We start from the raw sequence: 20,408 nt of genomic DNA on the forward strand, positions 1-20,408 counted from the left end.
AGGGCGAGGCGCCGGCAGAGGAGAAGGGAGGCCTCGCACGAGAGTTCGTGGAAAGATGCCAAAAGACGACTCTGGGAATAAAGGTGGCAAAAAAGAAAAGTCTGTTTCAACAAGATGTGTGTTTTTAGCACTCCCTCCTGCCAGCAGCCCGGGCCCCAGGTCCCCAGGGCCCTGAGTTGAAGGGGCGCCCCCCCGTCCTCCCAGGCCCTCAGCCAGGCGGTGGGCAGGGCAGGTGAGGCTCACAGGGCTGGTTATGGGGCAAATCATCCGAGGCCTGCTCGGCCCATCGCCAGCGTAGAGACCATGCCTTCAGTTTTAATTCAAACACTTCTTTCTTGCCTCCTTTTTTTTTTTTTTAAGAGCAAACATCATTCCTCTGGATCAGGCGTCCTCAAACTACGGCCCGCGGGCCACATGCAGGTGTTTTTGCCGTTTTGTTTTTTTTACTTCAAAATAAGATATGTGCAGTGTGCATAGGAATTTGTTCATAGTTTTTTTTAAACTATACTCCGGCCCTCCAACGGTCTGAGGGACAGTGAACTGGCCTGGGCCCCTGTTTAAAAAGTTTGAGGCCCCCTGCTCTGGATGTTAAGCCCCTGGACCAAAGACTAAAGACTCTGCACATAAGACTTTCCATCTGGTGCCTGGTCACCTCCTCTGGCCCTACACACTGCCCCTGCCTCTGTCGCCTCTGGCTCTGCTTCCCTGGGGGTCATGGACGGGCTTGCCCCCTTCTGTGGTCTCCATGCCTCTCCCCAGGGTCACCTGGAGGGCCCTCAGGGAAGCCACAGCGGCAGCTAAGTCTGGACTCTGCCCGTCGAGGCTGCAGCCAGAGGGACCCATGGCAGTCTGGCTGTCGCTCACCTGTGGCGTCCCTGGCACCCCCCCCCCCACCCTCAGGCTCTGCGTGGCCGCCTGTCTCCGAAGTGGATGGAAACACAGATCATGGGGCTGGGTGCGATGAGTGCTCGTGTGCTGAGCACGGTGCCTGCATGCGGCTCTGCAGCACTGGGCGCCTAATGACCCCGCTCCCCTCCCTCTTGCTCTTTAAATCAGCGAAGCCACACAGGTTCCGGGCAGGAGAACCACCTTTCATTGTAGCTTTTAACGCTGGATTTTCCTACGACGGCCCTGCTTAGAAACAGGCCCTCTCCCGCTCCGTGCACGCGGTGTGCCCAGGGGCCCGTTACTCCGTGCGGGCTGGGAGGACGGCGCGCTGGGTGTGTGCCTGAGCAGGTGACTTGGACAGTTTTGTTCCATTCCACCTTCTCGCTCTCTCCAGGTTTCCTTGAGGAACACAGGGGAGCTGGGAGTTGATGTTGGCACGCAGGACTCGGAAAGAGCCCGTAAAAATGGGCGGGGCCCCTCTTCAGTGATGGAGGCGATGGGAGCGTTTTTGGCTTAAACGTCCATTTTCCTTTGCTATTGTACTCAAGCCAGGGAAGCGCCAATTACTTCAGGTCTTTCCCGGAGCCATTAACTCACCTGGAATGCCTGTCTCTCCTCCCTTCCTGGAGTCTTGACCCAGTAACTTTTAAAAAAAAAAAATTCAAAAAGCCTTTACCAAGGGCCAGGCCTGGACATACACGGTCCCGGGGCAGCGCCACAAGGCAGAGCAGAGGCGATGGAGAGGCAGCACGCATGCGCGCACACCGGCACCCGGCGCCCCTATCTGAGTTTGGTGCGTCTGGCCTGAGGGGCTCTCGGTACAGGGAAAGCGCCCTGAGCCCCAATAACTCAGACAAGGGGAGTGAGTGGGCCCAGGCCCCACAGACGGAGAGGAGAATCAGCAGGACCAGGATGGGTGGTGGGGCTGGGGCAGGGGGGCAGGACCGAAAGGAGAAACGCAGTCGGCCGGGATGCCATGCGGAGGAGGGAGAGAAACTCAGCCGTGCACGTGGGGTAGGCCAGGGCCCTCCCTCCTGAGCATCTCTGCGGTCTGACCTCTCTCTGGACCCTTTTAGCCTCAGACCGTGAGCTGCTGTCACTCCATTTGGAGAAGGATCCAGGGAGCCAGGCCTGGAACTGGGGATACAACAACAGCAGGGAGTTAGCAGCCAGGTGCTGGGATTCCCAGTCAGGCTCCCCGGAGTCTGAGATCGGAAACTGCCCAGCGCTGGTGATGCAGTAACAGGGCGGCTGCCGTTTCTCCACCTGGGAGCCCCGGTACTGAATGAGGAGGGAGCAGGTGGAGGAGGGGAGGAGGGGAAGGAAGAGGAGGAGGAGGAGCAGGTGGAAGAGGAGGAAGAGGAGGAGGAGGGGAGGAGAAGGAAGAGGAGGAAGAGGGGAGGAGAAGGAAGAGGAGGAGGAGGAGGAGGAGGAAGAGGAGGAGGAGGAGGGGAGGAGAAGGAAGAGGAGGAAAAGGAGGAGGAGGAGAAGGAGGAGGAGGAGGGGAGGAGGAGCAGGTGGAGGAGGGGAGGAGAAGGAAGAGGAGGAGGAAGAGGAGGAAGAGGGAAGGAGAAGGAAGAGGAGGAGGAGGAGCAGGTGGGGAGGAGAAGGAAGAGGAGGAAGAGGAGGAGGAGGAGGAGGAGAAGGAAGAGGAGGAAGAGGAGGAGGAGGACAGGGGGGAGGGGGGAGGAGGAGGGGGAGGAGGAGGAGAGGGGGAGGAGGAGGAGGAGCAGGTGGAGAAGGAGGAGGAGGAGGCGGAGGCGGCGGCCAGCACTCCCGTTTCTCAGGCACTGTGCTCGAGAGGACCAAGTGCCTAGCCAGAGGTGTGCTTGGGCAGCTCAGCCCGCCATAAGGGCCAATGACAACCAGTTCTCAACTTGACATTCAGTGACGTCACCTGGTACTTGGAAATCAGCCGTGGTGGGAATGTTTACACCACAGAAACTGGCAAAGGCTTTATAAAGAACCCAGGCATGTTCCTCTCTAGAAAGCCCGTTGTTAAGCCTTTACTGGAACACAAGTGTGTGTGTGTTTATATACTGTAGATTCTCATTTAATTTTATCTTCCTAGTAAGCCGGGATTTTAGGCATGAAGTAACAGCCTTCCCATCACTTTTGTATATGTTATGTCGCTCTCACAATAACCCCATGAGAATTGGTAGGGCAGGTATCATTACCCCAATTTTATTATTCTTTATTATCATTATTATTATTTTCTAATCCTCACCTGAGGGTGTTTTAGAGAGAGGAAGGAAGAAGAGAGAGAGAAACATCAATGTGAGAGAGAAACATCAATCAGTTGCCTCCCCTATACACCCTGACCGGGGATCAAACCCACAACCTAGGCATGTGCCCTGACTGGGAATTGAACCCACACCCTTTTGGTGCACAGGATCATGCCCTAACCTACAGAGCCTCCTGCCTGGCCAGGGCTCAGCATCCCACTTCCATCCGGCCCAGCGGCAGATGTCTGGTTCTGAGTCAGTGTCTGGTCACGGGCGGGAGGGCCAGGCTGACTCCATTCGGATGTCTGAGAGCAGGAAGTTTCCCCAAGACCGCAGGCGGAGCTTCATAAATCAGCTACGGCCCCGCTTATTTTGTACACGAGCTTCTCATGCAAAGTTCAGGGCCGAGGGGGTGGCTCACAGGCCCCCCATGGGCTGGCCCTGTGCGGGATCAAGGCTTGCGGGAACCTGCCCTTGGCTGGTGCGGGAAGAGGGAACCTGGAGCTTTTTAAACCACCCCTTTAGGTCTTGGCCGAGGCTGTGGGAATTTCCAGAGCATTCACTTGTTCTAACTGAGGCAACAATGAGTAGATGTTGCCTGTATGAGGCTGGGAGATTGATGTCACCGTGGAAAATCCCAGGAGAGGGGCCTCTTCTAAAATGTGGGCACTGCAGCACCCTGGGCCGGCCGGCACCCCGGGGCGGGGAGGGGGGGAGGGGAGACAGCTGCCGTGCGGACAGGTGGGCTGGAGAGGGAAGGAAGCAGAAATCCCGGGTCCCAGGACCTGCCTGTCTGCTGGTGACCGACCGAGTGGGAGCTGGTCCCACTGGAAACGCTGCGGTGAAAGGCCTTGTGAGGACAGACTGTCCCTCAGGCCCAGGGCCCGCGCGGCTCAGATTGTCCCCCTCCCAGGAGCCACCCTCAGGTCCAAGGCTGGTCTCTCACGCTTGGACCGCTGCCTGGGCGTCCCACAGCCGGGCCGGGGCGACGCCCTCTGTCCGTTCGGAAGGGTGTCCCAGCCAAGCGGTGGGCTTCCAGATGGCTCCACTCGGCGCACCCGGGAGAAGCGGATCTGTGTCGCTGTGGGCAGGGGAGGCGCCCGGCGATGGGCCGCGGCCGGGGCTATTGCGTCCCCTGCTTGGCTCCGGAGTGAACATTTGTTTCCTCTGGAATCACAAACACAAGTGTTTCAGACGACGCGGATCAGGGCAGCCCTGTTTGTGCAAACCCCCTCCCCACCGGGTCGAGGCTCATGGCTGGGGACATGGGGCTCAGCGATCCCTGGGGGTGCCCCGGGCCCCAGCCGGGAGGCCTCCTCGGGAGCTCCATGCTCTCGATGGACTCAGATGTGGGCTCAGGACGAGAGGGGGGACTGGAGGGGACGCGTGTGGACAAGAGTCAGCGGGAGGGAGGCGCAGCGCAGGGCAGACCCACTGGCCCACCTTCCCGAGAACCTCCCCGGCGGGTTCCCAGCAGCCTCCCTGGGGGCTTGTTAGACATGCAGAGCCCAGGCCCCTGGACAGTGGCAAGCGCCAGGGGTTCCCGTGCCCGAGGGCGTGAGCGAGCGCTCCCCTCCGACGGGAGTCCTCACTGTGCCATAACTTAGAGATGTTTGCGGTCCAGTCCAGTGGGAAGAATCTCTCTCTCTCTCTCTCTCTCTCTCTCTCTCTCTCTCTCTCTCCCCCTCTCTATCTCTATGTCTCGATATAAAAATCTGGGTTCAGAAAAGGTGTAAGTTTCACCCTGACTCTGTCACTGAATACTTGTGGGACCTCCGCCAAGTCTCTGGCTTCTCTGAACACGTGGCCATCTCTCTAACGAGGGGCTCAGCGCCGGCCCCATGACCGGGCGCTCCCAGGAGGCCGGCAGTGACCATTCACACCCCACTCAGCCACCTGCCAGCCCACAGGGTGTCGCACTGCTATTACCCACGTCTCCGGGTGCGGCCACACCGCCCGCAGATGGCAGGGCAGGCCTTGGCCTTCAGTGCTCTGGCTCCGGGGCCCACCCTCCATCCACGCCCGAGCCGGGACTCCGTGGAGTGAACAGTAGACTTGAGCAGAGTACGGGGAATCATGGGTGTCTGTGGTTGGCAAACAGCGGCTCGCGAGCCACATGCGGCTCTTTGGCCCGTTGAGTGTGGCTCTTCCACAAAATACCACGGCCTGGGCGAGTCTATTTTGAAGAAGTGGCGTTAGAAGAAGTTTAAGTTTAAAAAATTGGGCTCTCAAAAGACATTTCAATCGTTGTACTGTTGATATTTGGCTCTGTGGACTAATGAGTTTGCCGACCACTGCTGGGTGTGAACCATGCGGCCCGCACCTGAGCCCTAAGTAAGCTGTTACTTTCATTATTACACGGGCACAGGTGGAGGTCGGGGAAGATGTAGACCTTCATCGGTATTCGTCGTGGTTTCTCTGAGGCCAGGGCGTGCGGGGGGCCTTTGCTTTTTCTTGTCTGTGTTTTCCTGACATTGACATGTCTTGCTTTTGTCATGAGAAATAAGACATTTTAAATTCCCTCTTGGCTTGCTTACATGACCTGCTCACTCCCAGCACAAGGCAGAGAAGGATGGGCCCTTTCAGGGCCTCAGCCCAGCTCCACCTGGAGCAGGAGGAACTTCTCCACCTCTGAAAAGGCAGGCTCCCCCATCCCCACCCCCTGGCCTCCCCAGAGTCACAGCAAACACCTGCAGGAGGGCTCCCCCATCCCCACCCCCCTGGCCTCCCCAGAGTCACAGCAAACACCTGCAGGAGGGCACCCCCATCTCCACTCCCCACCTCCCCCAAGTCACAGCAAACACCTGCAGGAGGGCACCCCCATCTCCACCCCCCACCTCCCCCAAGTCACAGCAAACACCTGCAGGAGGGCACCCCCATCTCCACCCCCCACCTCCCCCAAGTCACAGCAAACACCTGCAGGAGGGCAGAGCGGAAGGAACCCCCTTTAGCATCTTCCCCCACCAGGGACCAGAACCTCTGGAGAGCGGGACTGGCCCGTGTCTCCTCCTTCCTCTGCATCCTCAACATTCTCCACAATAAACCTTCCAACGCAGAAAGCAAGGGCATGGAAGAATGTATGTATCTGAGACTCGGAGTTAATGACTAAGTGTGGAAAATTTCCCCCAAAGTGTTTCCAAATATAGAAAGCTCACATCATAACTGACGAGGCTCACAGACCTGGCGCAGCAGTAGCAGGTCAGAGTGAGGAGGGAGCAGGGCTCCCAGCCCCCCGGGCCCGGCACCCACGCTGTCTTCTGAGCTACCCATGGTTTCAGGCCCACGCCTGCCCACGGGCTCTTTAGAGAACTAATCTAAGTGGGGGATCAAATGTGTTACTTTACGAGAAGCATCAACAGTGCCCCTAAAATGGATTGCTTCCCCCCAGCCTTCTGGGCTAGGAGCTTTTGAGAGGTTGGGAATATCACTGGTCACATTGTTCCTTTCCCTGGTGTCCCTCAAGGGGTTTGTTGTTGTAGGTTTGTTAATAGTTGTCAAATACACCAATGGCATTTTTAACCTGCTAGTTGGACCAGGCTAAAACCACCCCATTCTCTGCTGACTTCATTCACCAAGAGAAGGTCCTTTAATTACCGGCTGATTGCCCACGGCAAAGGCTGGTCAACCTTCTGGCTGACCCATCGTTAGCTTCCGAGGGAGGAAACCAACAGGGGTAGGAGAGGGAAGGGCTGTGGACACCTGCATCTCCCTCCTGCCCCCCAGCCCGCCTTCCCTGAAGCCAGGGAGGGCCTGGTCTTGGCATAGAAAGGATCCTCAAAGACGCATCAAAAATTCCCAGCTCAATGGAAATGATGAACTAATGTCCCGGGGATCACAGCTGCCCAAACAGGTCTATTCCAACTCTGACTAGTCCCCAAAGAATGAGGAACCTGTCAGAGGCCCCCAGCATGTCTCCTCAAACACCAGAGAGGCCCGGAGGAGCCTGGGCCTAAGTGGGCCTCCGGGGGGCGTGGCAGCATCTTTCGTCCTAGCCCGACCCCTGGCCGGAGCCCGGAGCCCGGGGGCATGGGACCCGCATGGGGAATGGACTGGGGACTGCGAGGTCCATTTACGAACAGGGTGGCGCTCATCTCCTGAGACACGGTCGGGGAGCATGGACACGTGTTTTGACTCAGCAAATCCTAAGAGAGTAGAGGGAAAGGTCACCATGTTATTTTAAACACAGACTTGATCCCGGGATGTATAAATGGCCTGGCATTCAGGAGTTGAGAAATGACTCCCCATTCCTCTTGGCACTGCTCAAGGCCTCCACCACATATTTTGAAGTTTGGGTTCTAGATTTTGAGAAAGAATAAACTATCCAAAGAGATTTCCCCAAAGAAGGGGGAAAAAAACAGTATAAAAAGAAAGGAATGGAATTGGGTCTTATGCAGATGTTTAAATGTGCTTGGAAGAAAGCCACAGGACAATGAGATCTCTGTGTTTAAGTGAAAGAAGGCTGGTTATACAAACAGTGCCGATCTGGTTCCTATTATCAGCTAATTAAACGATCTTATTGCCAGTCTCCCAGGAGGTTCCATCTAGGGCAGTGGTCGGCAAACTGCGGCTCGCGAAGCCACATGCGGCACACGAGCCACGGTTTGCCGCTCTGTTGACTAATGAGTTTGCCGACCACTGATCAAGGGCATTCTAGGCAGCAAGTAAGAGTATCTCCTTCCCTCGCTGGTTTGGCTCAGTGGATAGAGCATCAGCCTGTGGACCGAAGGGTTCCTGGTTCGATTCCGGTCAAGGGCACATACCCGGGTTGCGGCTCCATCCCCGGTGGGGGGTGTGTGCAAGAGGCAGCCGATCAATGATTCTCTCTCATCATTGATATTTCTCTCTCTATCTCTCCCCCCACCCCTCGCTCCCTTCCTCTCTGAAATCAATAAAAAAATATATTTTAAAAAAGAGTATCTCCTAAGGGAAGGCCCCGAGAGCCAGCGCCGGAGAGCGGCCGTAGGAACAGAGTCACGCCACGACCCGTGCGAACAGGGCCTGTCAGGCTTCGGTGGCTCCCTGAGCCGACCTGATGGCCTCGGGTGATGGAGAATCAGGGCTCCGTTCCAGTGAGGATGCTGGAAAAACATGGGGGCTAAGAGGAAAACAAGAAAATACTTCACCTTAGAGTTAACCAGCTATTGAGTGGAGGGGCTGAAAGAGGAAGTGGGGTTTGTCTCCTTGGGGAGTCTTGCGGACAGGCCACCTTGCTTTAAGGGTCCTCTTGTCTGGAGACGAGGGCTGTCCCAGGGGCCCTCTCAGAGGCCCACCCGTTGTTGGATTAGAGACTGTGATGGATTAGAACTCCGGGGGCAGGACTTGAACTCTCGCTAGAGGGGGAAGGGGCAAAGGTCGGGCTCACAGAACCACCCCCAGGGGCAAGGGTGTGATTGATGGGGGGGCGGGCCACCAGCACTCTATTTCACCCTCCCTTTCTCTGCGTGTCAGTTTCAGATTTTTGTGTTAATTTCTCACACAGCAGGAAACAGCCTGTGAGAGGCCTGGCTTTACGTCCGACTCTTCGCCATGAACGAGGAGCTGCCTCTCTTTCCTTGTTTCCAAGCCAGAACATTCTAGAGAAGGGCCAGGTCAAGTGCACTCCGAAGGCAGGCCGCCCCTCCCGCGCTGGGGGGAGTGGAGGGAGGAGCAGATGCCCGGAAGGACTGAGCGGACACAACCATCGAGATGTCCGCATGGCACCGAGGAAGATGCCACATTCTAGGTGTGCATGAGCGGGAGGAGCAAGGAGAGAGAGGAGCAGACAGGCCAGGGTGGGGCTGGGGAGGGGAGGGCAGGGCCCTTCGGCACAGAAGCATGCTAATTGGAAGGACATTCAGTTCTGCTCTTGAGCAAAGATGCCTCAGGCCATATACATTTCCTGCCAACTTCCTTTCAACCTTAACGAATGACTTTTCCTCCCTCCATTCTGTCTGAGCGAGTTGGCAGAGGGTAAAAACTCTTCCTGTTTGTTTGTGCTTGCTTGGCATAGCTGGGAGGACTCCTAGGAAGGTTTTTTGCCCTCATCATCTTGTCTGTAAATCTCGACCCTACATGAACCCTCTCTTACCAGGTTACCTGGGAAAGGGAGGCGTAGTGGTACTGCCAGTAGCAGTTACATCCGTTTACTGGGGAGGCCGTGTCTTCCAGCGCTCACCTCCAACTGTGGGTGCGCCGGTCTCAGGGCAGGGCCTTTGCTGCCCCAGAACATTTTCCAAGTGAAAAAAAATGAGGGTCACTTAAAATGAAACCCAATGACATTTTGTGCTTCCTAATTTGACACAATGGGAGGACAATCTCCTTTATTATCTTCTAAAGGTTTTTTTTTAGGACTATCTAGAAATTGGTTTTTGTATATAATAGGAGTCTCCATTTTTTTTCCCCCTAATAGGATACCCAGCTTCACCAGTAGCATTTATTATTGAAAAATTCATCCTTTCCCCACGGTTCTGCTCCATCCCTGCAGTTCTATTTCAACTGCCCATATAATTGTGAGTTTATTCCTGGCTTCCTATTCTGGGCCTATATGTCTACTTCTATTGGCTATTGTGCCGATACTGCACTCCTCTCATTACCATAGGGGGTAACGTGAGGAAGATGAACAGATGCTAAAAACAGAGTAGGCGATCAAGAAGCCAAATAAATCCTACGTTAAAAAATATTAATGATAATGTAAATAATACAGTAAGCTGAATAGCAAATGAGGAAATAGTAATAAATTCACACCAAACACATCGACAGAAGTATAGAAAAAAAAATTTTTTTAAAGAATGTCTTAGAAGTAGCCAGAGGAAAGACAGATTACTTATTAATGGGGGACATGACTTCTTAATATGAAGTGTGGAAGCCAGAAAACAGTGAAATGATATTTATGCTATGTTGAAAGAAAACAACTGTCAAGTCTGTACCCAGTGAAAATATCCTTCAAGAATAATGGTGAAATAAAGACGTTTTCAGATAAACAACAACAGTAGTTTGCCAGCTGTAGATAGGCACTGGAAGACATTCTAAGGAACGTGCAGTCATGCAATGCTTAACGAGGGGGAAGTTCTGAGAAATGTGTCATTAGGTGACTTTCTCATTGCAAACATCACAGAGTACACTTCACACACCCAGATGGGCTACCCTACACACCTAGGCTGTAGGACAGTGATTCTCAACCTTTTTCATCTCATGGCACACATGAATTAATTACTAAAATTCTGCAGTGCACCACAAAATATATTGTGTTTTTCGCCCATCTGACAAAGAAATAGGTGGCTATTGTTGTGTTGGCTGTTGTCATTTTTCTATTTGACAATCTAAGGGAAAAGAGGTCAGTGACTCTGACTAAATAGTCAGGTATTGTGTGTTTTAAAAATTCTTGAGGCACACCGATTGAAGATCTGTGCACTATCACAGGTGATAGAAAATGTTCAGCTCCTTATAATCTACTGCAGTGGTTCTCAACCTTTTTAATGCCGCGACCCTTTAATACAGTTCCTCATGTTGTGGTGACCCCCAACCATAAAATTAGGTGACCCTGCTAGTGGTTTTCAACCTGTGGGTCGAGACCCACAGGTTGAGAACCGCTGCTGTATAGCCTAAGACCATTGGAAAATACAGATATCTACATTACGATTCATTAATAGTAGCAAAATTACAGGTATGAAGTAGTAATGAAAATAATTTTATGGAGAGTAAAAAGCTTGGTGGATGTGGCTGTCAGAATTAAAACAGTAACTTGCGGTTTTGTTGTTGTTGTCTTTTGGGGCACAATGACAACTGTTTCATTCTCTCATGATTCCGTGTTCTGAACTCAGTGGGCAGTTGTGCTTGCTTCACTCAGAATCTCATGTGGTTTCCATTAGATGTTTGTCATCCGGGGCCTCGGCCAGGACACCGTCTTATCTGGGCCTCTCTCCCCACACAGTGCAGGCCCTCTTCTCCTCCGTGTGGCCTCTCTAGCAAGTAGCCGGGTATCTTAGATGGCAGCTCAGGACTCCCAAAAGTGCAATAGTGGAAGCTGTGAGGCCATTCTCACGTTGGGTTCAGAACGTGATCTTCTGTATTAGTCAGATACAAGGTGGGGTGAAAGGTGGTTTACAGTTGTTCGTGTGGAAAACAATGGAATAATTAGTAAATAATAATACAAGAATTAAACTCTGTGTTTCATGTACTCACAACAGTAAACCCACTTTCTCCACCATTTACACTGAGTGGCCAGATTATTATGATCTCTGAACGCATAATAATCTGGCCACTCAGGGTATATACTATATAATAAAAGGCTAATATGTAAATTGTCCCCTCGACCAGGAGTTCGACCAGTAGGCAGGCCGGCCAACCGCCCATGTCCCCTTCCCCTGGCCAGGCTGGCTGGACCCCAAATTCATGCACTGGCTGGACCCCAAATTCATGCATTGTGTATGTGTGTGTGTATGTGTGTATATATATTCAATTCATATATATACACATACACACACACATACACAATGAGTGGCCATATTATTATTCATTCAGAGATCATAATAATCTGGCCACTCAGTGTATACATAGAGAGAGGTCTTTTTTACTCTTTTTCCCTCTCATCTTTGGAGACCAGGTGCCAAAGTTCACCTTCTGCGAAGTCTGCTTATGGACCAAGAGAACAGATGGTTTTCAGCATATAGCTGGCTGCTCCTGAAACTCCTTTGGCTAGAGCTTTTTCACTTTCAAACTTGGAATCGTCATAAATACAAAGGTACCTTGAAGAAGTAACACAATTTATATCAGCCATTTACACCTTAGTACAAACCAAGGACTTGAGAGACGTGATCTTTACTGCTGTAATAAAAAGAGATATTTCAAAGCCTTAGCACTCAAGGTGGGAAGGAAGGAATTTATTGAAGGATGGGTGGGACAGGCTGGATGGCAAGATCAGCGTCAGACACTTACCTCACTCACTTTTTAAGTTTCCATAGTAACTGGGGCCTGCTTAAGTCCTTGATAGGCAATAATAGCCAGGTGTCTCTTCTCAAAGGGATCTTTAGTAGGAACCCCAGTCCAAAGCCATGACGCTATAGTAGCACACTTTTGGACATGCACCAGCAGGAAGGGAATGCATTTAGGGGAGTCCAAGCCTTCTCAGAGCCCCTAAAAGCACAAATTTGTTCTGTAGTGCGGTCTGTTGACAGCCTCGAATGGACACTCAAGCTACGCTTACTACAGAACAAAGACTGTATCCTTTCCCCCAGAGATCATGCTGCTCTCAGAGAACGGAGCACATGAGGTTTGGAAACTGCTTTATAAATATTGACATCATAGTTGTTTTGACCTCAGTGATCCAAAGCTACCAGCAATGGGTTCAAAGTCACTGGCCAGTCGGACCGTTTTTCTCTTTGACTTCAGAAGGCCAGTGATTCCTTCAGTGTGCTGGTGATGGAAACCATAAACAAGAGGCGTTGCTTTCTTCTTAGGTGGCAGACTCCCATCGGAGCCCTAGCTGGTCTTACCTACACCTCGCTCAGCCTTGGGCATGAAATATTTCATTGAAGAAATGAATGCCGTTAAGTGGCTTGCCTAACCGTATTTTTCTGCACACATTCAGTGAACTAATTCTATTAGCAAAGGTTGCTGATGGTCTGAGAAACACTGAAGGAGTTCATTTTTGGCAAGCACCCCTAATTTGTAATGTTGGTGGGTACCGCACCCAAGGCTTCCAACTTAATTGGAAACAGTGGAATGTAATTTAGTTGTGGCTGTTTCTCTGGCTGTTAATTGAGCTGATTTGAATGCCATTAAGATTTTAATGGAAACAAGTCCTCACTAATTAACCAGAAGCACCGTTTGCTGGTAGCCGGTTACGGGGAGTCTGTGCACCGTGGTTCGCTCACCATGCTTCTTAGAGCAGACTCCGCCAGGGCTCCCGGCCCCAGGTCTGGAGACATTTGGCATCTAGAAACAGATCTTTGAAACGGCTGGTGTTTATAATCAAAACCAGAGTCTGTTCAGTGACCAAACACTGAAACTGCTGGAGTTTTGTTTTTCTAGCTGCATTCCCAATGACAAAATATTGAAGGCGTTTTGTTTATTGCCTCTTCCCAGGAGATCGGCTGCTAAGAGAAGATTCAAACTTTACAACAGCGTTTAAAAAGAGAAGTAAGCATCTTAAGAATCTTCTTTAAAAGAAAAAAAAAAAAACCCAACAAGACAAAAACCAATACTTTCCACTTCATTATTTTATTAAAACCATGGTGATTTTGAAAGTCTGATATTCTCATCTGCTAACCTTTGTGGACTGATGGTGGGTTCCTGAGTTTTCTTTTATTTTTTAAAATAGGTTTTAGAGAGGAAGGGCGAGAGAGAGAGAGAGAGAGAGAGAGAGAGAGCGAGGGAGAGAGAAACATCAATGATGAGAGAGAATCATTGATCAGCTGCCTCCAGTATGCCCCCTACTGGGATCGAGCCTGCAACCTGGGCATGTGCCCTTGACTGGAATGGAACCCAGGACCCCTCAGTCCCCAGGCAGACGCTCTGTCCATTGAGCCAAACCAGCCAGGGCGGTTTCCGACGTTTCCACAGGGGTCTTCAGCTGACGAGGCAGCCCCATGGCCCGACTGCTTACAAGGCAGGGATAATGACCCATCTCCCTTAGTCTGTCCCCAGGTCAGGCACCAGGCTCAGCCCCCTTCTGAGAGAACAGACCCGGGCCCCACCTCTCCCTGCTTTGGCAGGCCTAGAAGCTTCCTCTCCCGTGGCCTAGGTAACTCTGTGCCATAGAAGCCCAAAATGGAAGTTTCCTTGACCGTGTCATGGTAAAATATTATTAACTTGAAGCTGCAAAGGCAAATTTAGTCCCTGTGAGCGAACTCCGCGGCTGCGTGTCTCACACCTGCGCCATCCTGCCCCTCTCCTGGCGGCCGAACCTGGCGGGTGTGCCTCCTTCACACTCCACGGCTTGGGAACGGCCTTGGCTTTCAGGGGCCGCTTAGCTGTGGGCTGAGCTGCAGTCGGTCTGCGAAAACCAGGCAGCACGTTCGCCTCTGAGGTGGGGCGGCACGTGTGACTGCACCGCAGCAACAGGATGCCGCCGGCCGCGCAGGGGGACAGCCACCGCCCAGGGTCTCCCGGGGGCAGACGCTTCGCTTAATTCCCGCCGTCATCGGCCCGTTCGTCGTAGGCAGCATGCGTGTCCCATCTCACAACCCAATGCTTGGCTCCCGTAGAGCGGCGGCCTGGGGGGCAGGCGTCACTGGGCCCGGGGAACACAGTGTGTGCTCATCACCCACTTATTGAAGGTCTCTTCAGGGAGCCGATGGCCTAGATTTTTCAAGACAGCCCCATTCAAAGACATTTTAATGTTTCCCGTAAACGCGCTTTATTCACTATGTTAAATATGGACATGATAGTTGAGGTTCTCATGAATATCCAATTTAGGGAAAGGAAGGGGGCTTGAATTATGCGTTCCATGTTTGAGGACTGAGTATCTGATCACCTCGAGGGGACTGAGTAATGATCATACCATACCCCATGGGCGCTAACATCTTTGTTCGAAGCAAAGATGATCGAGGCATGATTCCCGCTTCAAATGTGTTCACATGTAGCGGGGACAGGAAGCATGTGCACTAAGAACTCTAGTAGAAGGTGGAAGGGACACTGTGACGAGGGACAAAATCTGCCTGGGGAGCTGAGCAAAAATCTGCAAAAATGGCTCCTGGAGCTCAGGGCCTGGGAGGGAGGGACAGCGAGACGAGGAGGGAATGGGCACTCGATCGAGACATCTCAGGCCGGGGAGCTTGGCCGTCCATCATTTAGTCGGCAGGGAGGGAGGGTGGATCTGAATACTCAGGTGGGGCACGCTCGGGGGGAAAGTATGGTGGCATGAGTAGAATGGGGGTGGGCAGGGAAGGTGTGAGGAGAACAAGAGGGAGGCGGGCAACCTGGCAGGCGGGCATCACCTCCATGGTGTGCGGGAAACGGTCAGCCCTGTAGGCGAGGAGGATTGTCCGTGGAAATCCGTGGCCACGTGGGCCGGGGATCTGGCATCGGACAACGTGTGTGGCATCAGCCTGGCAAGATGCTCTGGCTAGGAAACAAGGAGTCCGGGTGAGTTAGAGCAGCACGTGGCACACTTGTAAAAATGTGGGTTCTGAATGGGGAGGTCTGGGCGGGGCCCGAGACTCTGCATGTGCAACACGTTCCCGGGGAGGCCCAGGCTGTGGGTCCAGGGGCCACTCTCCGAGGAGCAAGAAGCGAGAATGACTCACATTCTCTAACTGTAGGCAGTGATTTACAACAGCTGACACTCTGTGAGCGTGTGACAGTTGTTTCTATGTGTTTATTTCTTTAAATCTCCTTCTAAATGGGTCGAGACGCTGGCCTGTGGTTAAACTGTGTTGGGTTTCTAGGTTCCAGCTTGACCCATGGGGCCCTCCCCCCAGGGGGATGTAAATGGGCTTTCTGATGTCCAAGTCACCAAGCACAGTCCACTGGGCTGTGAGTGACGATCGCATGGCTGCCCTAGGTTCAGGGAGTGCGTCCCCTCCATTGTTCTAGAAGCTTCCCTTCTGGGTCTAAAGGAGTAGAAATCCAGGAAGGAAAGGTCATTGTCCTGACTGGTATCCTGGAGTTCATTCGCAGCCTGGGGTTAAAGTCAAGGTGGTGTGGTTGTGACTTTTTTTTTAAATTAAAAAAAAAATGGAACGCTTCACGAATTCGCGTGTCACCCTTGCGCAGGGGCCATGCTAATCTGCTCTGTATCATTCCCATTTTAGTATATGTGCTGCCGAAGTGAGCACTGGTTGTGGGGTTTTGACCAAAATGGCAGCGGGAAAGCAGGAATGCCCCATTGGGGAGGGCCATGCCGGCAGCGCTGGGGGGCAGGCAGGGGGAGAAGGAACCGTAGATGGTCCTCCCCCAGGCCTGGCCCCGTGGGGCTGCAGCCATCGGCTCTCACTCACACAGCTCCTTCATGTCTGCACCAGCGCCCTGCTCAAGGCCCCACCATATGGGTTCCCATCACAGGTCACCCCCAGACAATCCAGGTCCTGGCATAAAGCCGGGGTCAGGGGCCCCCCGACCTGTCTCTTCCTCTCTCTTAGAGAGTTCTTTCTGGTTGGGGGTCCTTGGTGTCAGTTTCACCCACTGATCAGGAGTTGGGTGCCCGAGTGGAGGTTCTGGAGATGAGCAGCAAGGGCTTCGAATCCCTGCTTTTGCCAAATGGTTTGTGGTCTGCTGATGGGGCCAGGCACGCGGAGGCCAGCCTGACGGGGACCCACCTTCTAAAGCCTCGTCTTCCTCATCGTCAGACCGTGGGCGGGCCGCTGGCCACTCCGAGCCGGGGCCTCACGGGCCATCCAGCAGACACAGGGCAGCACCGATGTCACCTCCATCGCCTGGGCTGTGGTGAGACAGGACAGCGCGGGGAGCACTCCACACTGTGTGTGGCACCCGGGCAGCGCCCGTAAAGAGGAGCCATTACCATGAAATGATGCCTATTTAATAAGTCAGGAGTTGTGGGTTTTATTGGAAACAAAGTAGGCCCGTCTGCTCCTTAGGCCCTCATCCCTCTGGGAAGCCAGACCACTCGCTCGTAAATGCCGGGCACAGCGTCCACCTGGTGGCCGCGTCCCCAAATCTCTCATCAAAAACCTTGGAGGAAATGAAAAGGCTTGTAACGTACAAACCAACCGAGGCTTCTCAGGGGGGCGCGGGGCACGCACTCCGGGGCTTGGGGGGGGGGGGGGACGGGGGGTGGGGGGGGGGGGTTGCGCAGGCAGCTTGGAAACAAAGCGGCGCTTTGTCCTGGGGCTTGGCTTTGCTTTTTGTCATAATGGTTAATTAATTTTGAATTTCAAATAACATGAAAGGAATGTGTGAGATATTCACATCTGCTAAAGAAGGGAGCGTGGGCTTGAAGGTTGCGAAACCGTCCAGACCCTGTAAACCGCAGCCGAGCTGACAGGCCTGTGTCCACTCCAGGGAGGCGTGGTGCCCGCACCTCTGCCTGCCGCCCGGTGCCCAGGGTCCCTGCGGGGGCGGCGGGTGGCGCAGCCTGCAGCCCTCCCGGTGGGCCCCATGGGAAAAGCTGGCACGTGCTCAGAAGCTTCTGCGTCTGGACCCTTCCTTGTGCTTAGGATGCTGAGGAGCGAAACTGGAACAAATGCTCATTAGAGCCACTTGAAACACGGTGCCCCTCATCCCCGGGTCTTCGCCATCCTTAGGACGTGGGCATAGGCCCTTTCTGCATGTGCCACCCTGGCTCAATAAGGCTCCTTCATGTGTCTTTGTTCCAGTTTTAATTTTATGTACACTAAAGCCTTAATAAAAAATTTAGTTCATAACAGTGAACAAAAATACTTGGCAGAAAAGTGCACAGTGTATGGTAAGCATGTCAAACTCGCGGCCAGCAGGCTTCTTGCCTAAATGAGGCATGTGGCCCGCTGGCCGCGAGTTTGACATGCTTGGTGTATGGATTGTTACAAAGTGAAATGGTACATATAACATGAATCACACAGGGTGTGGGGTCTGCCTTTGTCCAGCATCACGTTAGGAAGACGCAGCATCCATGCTGCTGAGGGTTGTTGCAGCTCACGCACTCTCATTGCTGACTGGTATCCATTGTGTGGGCATCAGGACTGGAGACACCGCCAAGGGAGGTGGGCATGTGTCCCCTGCCAGGATTGGTCCCAGAGATGGGCATGTGACCTCAGCCGGCCAATTGGGATTTCCCAGATCGGAAGCAGATAGTATCCTCTTCCTCATGAGAAGTGGTCTGTGCAGGCCCCCCCTGGCGTCAGGCCCTCTGTGCCCGGTGCTGGCCGTGGCACTTACTAGCTGTGGGGTCGGGTACCAGTTACTTAACCTCTGCATTCCCCGCCTTAGTTTTTCCATCTGCAAAAGCGCTGATCCCTCAGGGTAGTTTCAAAGACTAACTGAATGCCTGGAACCTACCAGCTCCTACTAAGTGCCATGGCGGGTTCTTATTCCTGGACTGTGAACTGTGCCGTGTAAGGGCTGTGGCGGCCACCGCGCTGCCTGCAGGGCAAACACAGTGTCGCTCAGTTTCTCTGCATGGCCCTCCTCTGCCATGCCTCTGAGCCTTTGCACATGCAATTCCCTCTTCCAAATCTATCATCTTCCGTTTTCTCTCACACAAACGCCCCTCCCTCTTTCATGTCTCAGCCCCAAAGAAATGTACCTATTACGTTTTTTATAAAACGTCACCCCCACCTCTGCTCCCATTGTGGTCCCTCAGCAGCTCTCAAAGGGTGGGCTGCAAATCCCTGGTTGGGGGGGCAGGGGTGTGTGTTCCCTTTTCCACTGCGCTGTTTGTGCTGATAGAAAGCAAGGGTGAGCGAAACTGGAGCTGCTTTCACGAGAATTGAGGCGGTGACATTGAATTGCACGGCTAGACATGGGGTTATTCATCACCAAATACTCATTTTTGGAAAAAGCCCATTTCACTTAATGCCTTTGAGTGGGCAGAAAAATGGGTAAATTTTGACCCTTGAATGCAGGTATTTTTAAATTTCTGTGACCAAATGGGAGATAGGCATGAAGCTCTTCTTAAGGACGCCAAAACGGGGTGGCTGAGTCCAGGAAAGGCACCGTGCAGAGTTGCCAGCGGAGTTAGCTGCTCTTCTTCCTCCTCTTCCTCCTTCTCCTCCTCTTCCTCCTCCTCCTCCCTCCTCCTCCTCCCCGTCTCCTTCTCCTCTTCCTCCTCCTCCTCCTTTTTCTTCTTCTTCTTTCTCCTCCTCCTCCTCTTCCTCTTCCTCCTTCTTCTTCTCCATTGAAGACCATTTTCACGTGCAGGAACAAGTTATTCAGACGTTAGTATCTGGCAGATATTTTCTTGAAAACGAATAAAAAGGACCTGTCACAGCAAGGAAAAGAACTTTCCGTACTTGTTGCCAAAAGCAAAATTTGAACTTTTCAAGTAAAAACTTAGAATTTCAGAAAACATGTAAGTGCCACCATGAGTGTGATAGCTTCCCACTACTTACAGGTGTTCCTGGGGAGGTCGGGGAGATAGTGATGAATGGATTGGGCCAGGATCCTATGTCACTCTCTCCGTCTTTTTTTGCAAAATATTCCATCACAGCTGACATTCAGTATTATTTTGTATTAGTTTCAGGTGTGCAGCATGGTGGCTAGACAACTACATGCTTTACCAAGTGTTCCCCCTGATAACCTCCAGGACCCACCTGGCACCGTACATAGCGATACACTGTTACTGACCACACAGGGTGTCCCAAAATGCATGTCCATTTTAACAGCTGACAGCTCAATTTTGAACTTGAGATGTATTTTAATAAACACTGCCTTTATCATTTTTTGAAGTGTGTGCATACGTTTTTGGGACACCCTGGATTGCTATGGTGTTACATTCCCATGGCTGTTTTGTAACTTCCAATCGGTACTTTTCAATCGCCTCACCTTTTTCACCCAGTCCTCCAGCCTCCCCTTCTGGCAACCATCAGTCCGTTCTCCGTGTCGATGAGTCCGTTTCTGCTTTGTTGGTTTGTGTACTTTGTTCTTTAGACTCCACATGTAAGTGAAATCACATGATTCTTGTCTTCCACTGACGGTGATGCCCTTCTCCTGACAAGCGCCTCCTCCTCTCCCCGTACCAGTTCCGTCTCGCCCATCAGCTTCCTTCCCTCCAGTCACTGTCCTGCACGTCGTCCCCCACCTCTAAGTGCCACTGCGGGGGGACAGCCTGGGTCACCGGGGCAGGAGGGGGGGTGCCGGCGATCACATCCTTGTTCCTGCCGAGGACCCCACTGTGGGAGCCGCTGGGAAAAGAGACGTGTGGGAGGCGCATTTCTCTCCACGTCTGTGGGGGGAGGATTTATTGTTTCGTGTGTTGTTTTATTTGAAGCCACAATTAGGAAGGAAACTTAGGGCCCACCATACCCTCACATTGTTAGTTTAAAGGGGAAAACGTCTCTCTTAGACCTCAACGGATCATAGAAAAGTATTTATATTAAGTTCTTATTGATGGCAATTATTGCAAAATAGCTTTTAACTTCCCTTCTGAGGAATATTTTTTAAGACATCAGAAAACCTGATGTCTCATTCTTTCTTTGCTTTAGAAATTGTTATGCATATTATTTTGAAATAATTTTAGACTCAAAAGAAGGTGCAAAAATAGTGCGATAAATTCCTCTCTACCTGTCACCCAGCTTGCCCCAATAACATTTTATATAACAGGAAGCTGACATTAGTGCAGTGCTATTAACTAAACTACAGATCTTATTTATTCTTCCCACAAAGCAATTCCCTGGTGCCACTCCTTTATAATTGTACTCCATTCGTTTTAAAAATATATTTTCT

At 52.3% G+C, this 20,408-nt stretch overlaps 1 non-coding gene across 1 annotated transcript; it reads right to left on the reverse strand.

The window, feature by feature from the left end:
- Nucleotides 1-15,761: 15,761 nt before the first annotated feature.
- LOC114230365 (U6 spliceosomal RNA) lies at nucleotides 15,762-15,868 on the reverse strand. The gene has a single exon (XR_003616263.2). It is a non-coding gene; the product is annotated as a U6 spliceosomal RNA (small nuclear RNA).
- Nucleotides 15,869-20,408: the final 4,540 nt, after the last annotated feature.

The sequence above is a fragment of the Eptesicus fuscus genome, chromosome 16 (genome assembly GCF_027574615.1).
Source record: "Eptesicus fuscus isolate TK198812 chromosome 16, DD_ASM_mEF_20220401, whole genome shotgun sequence".
Lineage (NCBI taxonomy): Eukaryota > Metazoa > Chordata > Mammalia > Chiroptera > Vespertilionidae > Eptesicus > Eptesicus fuscus.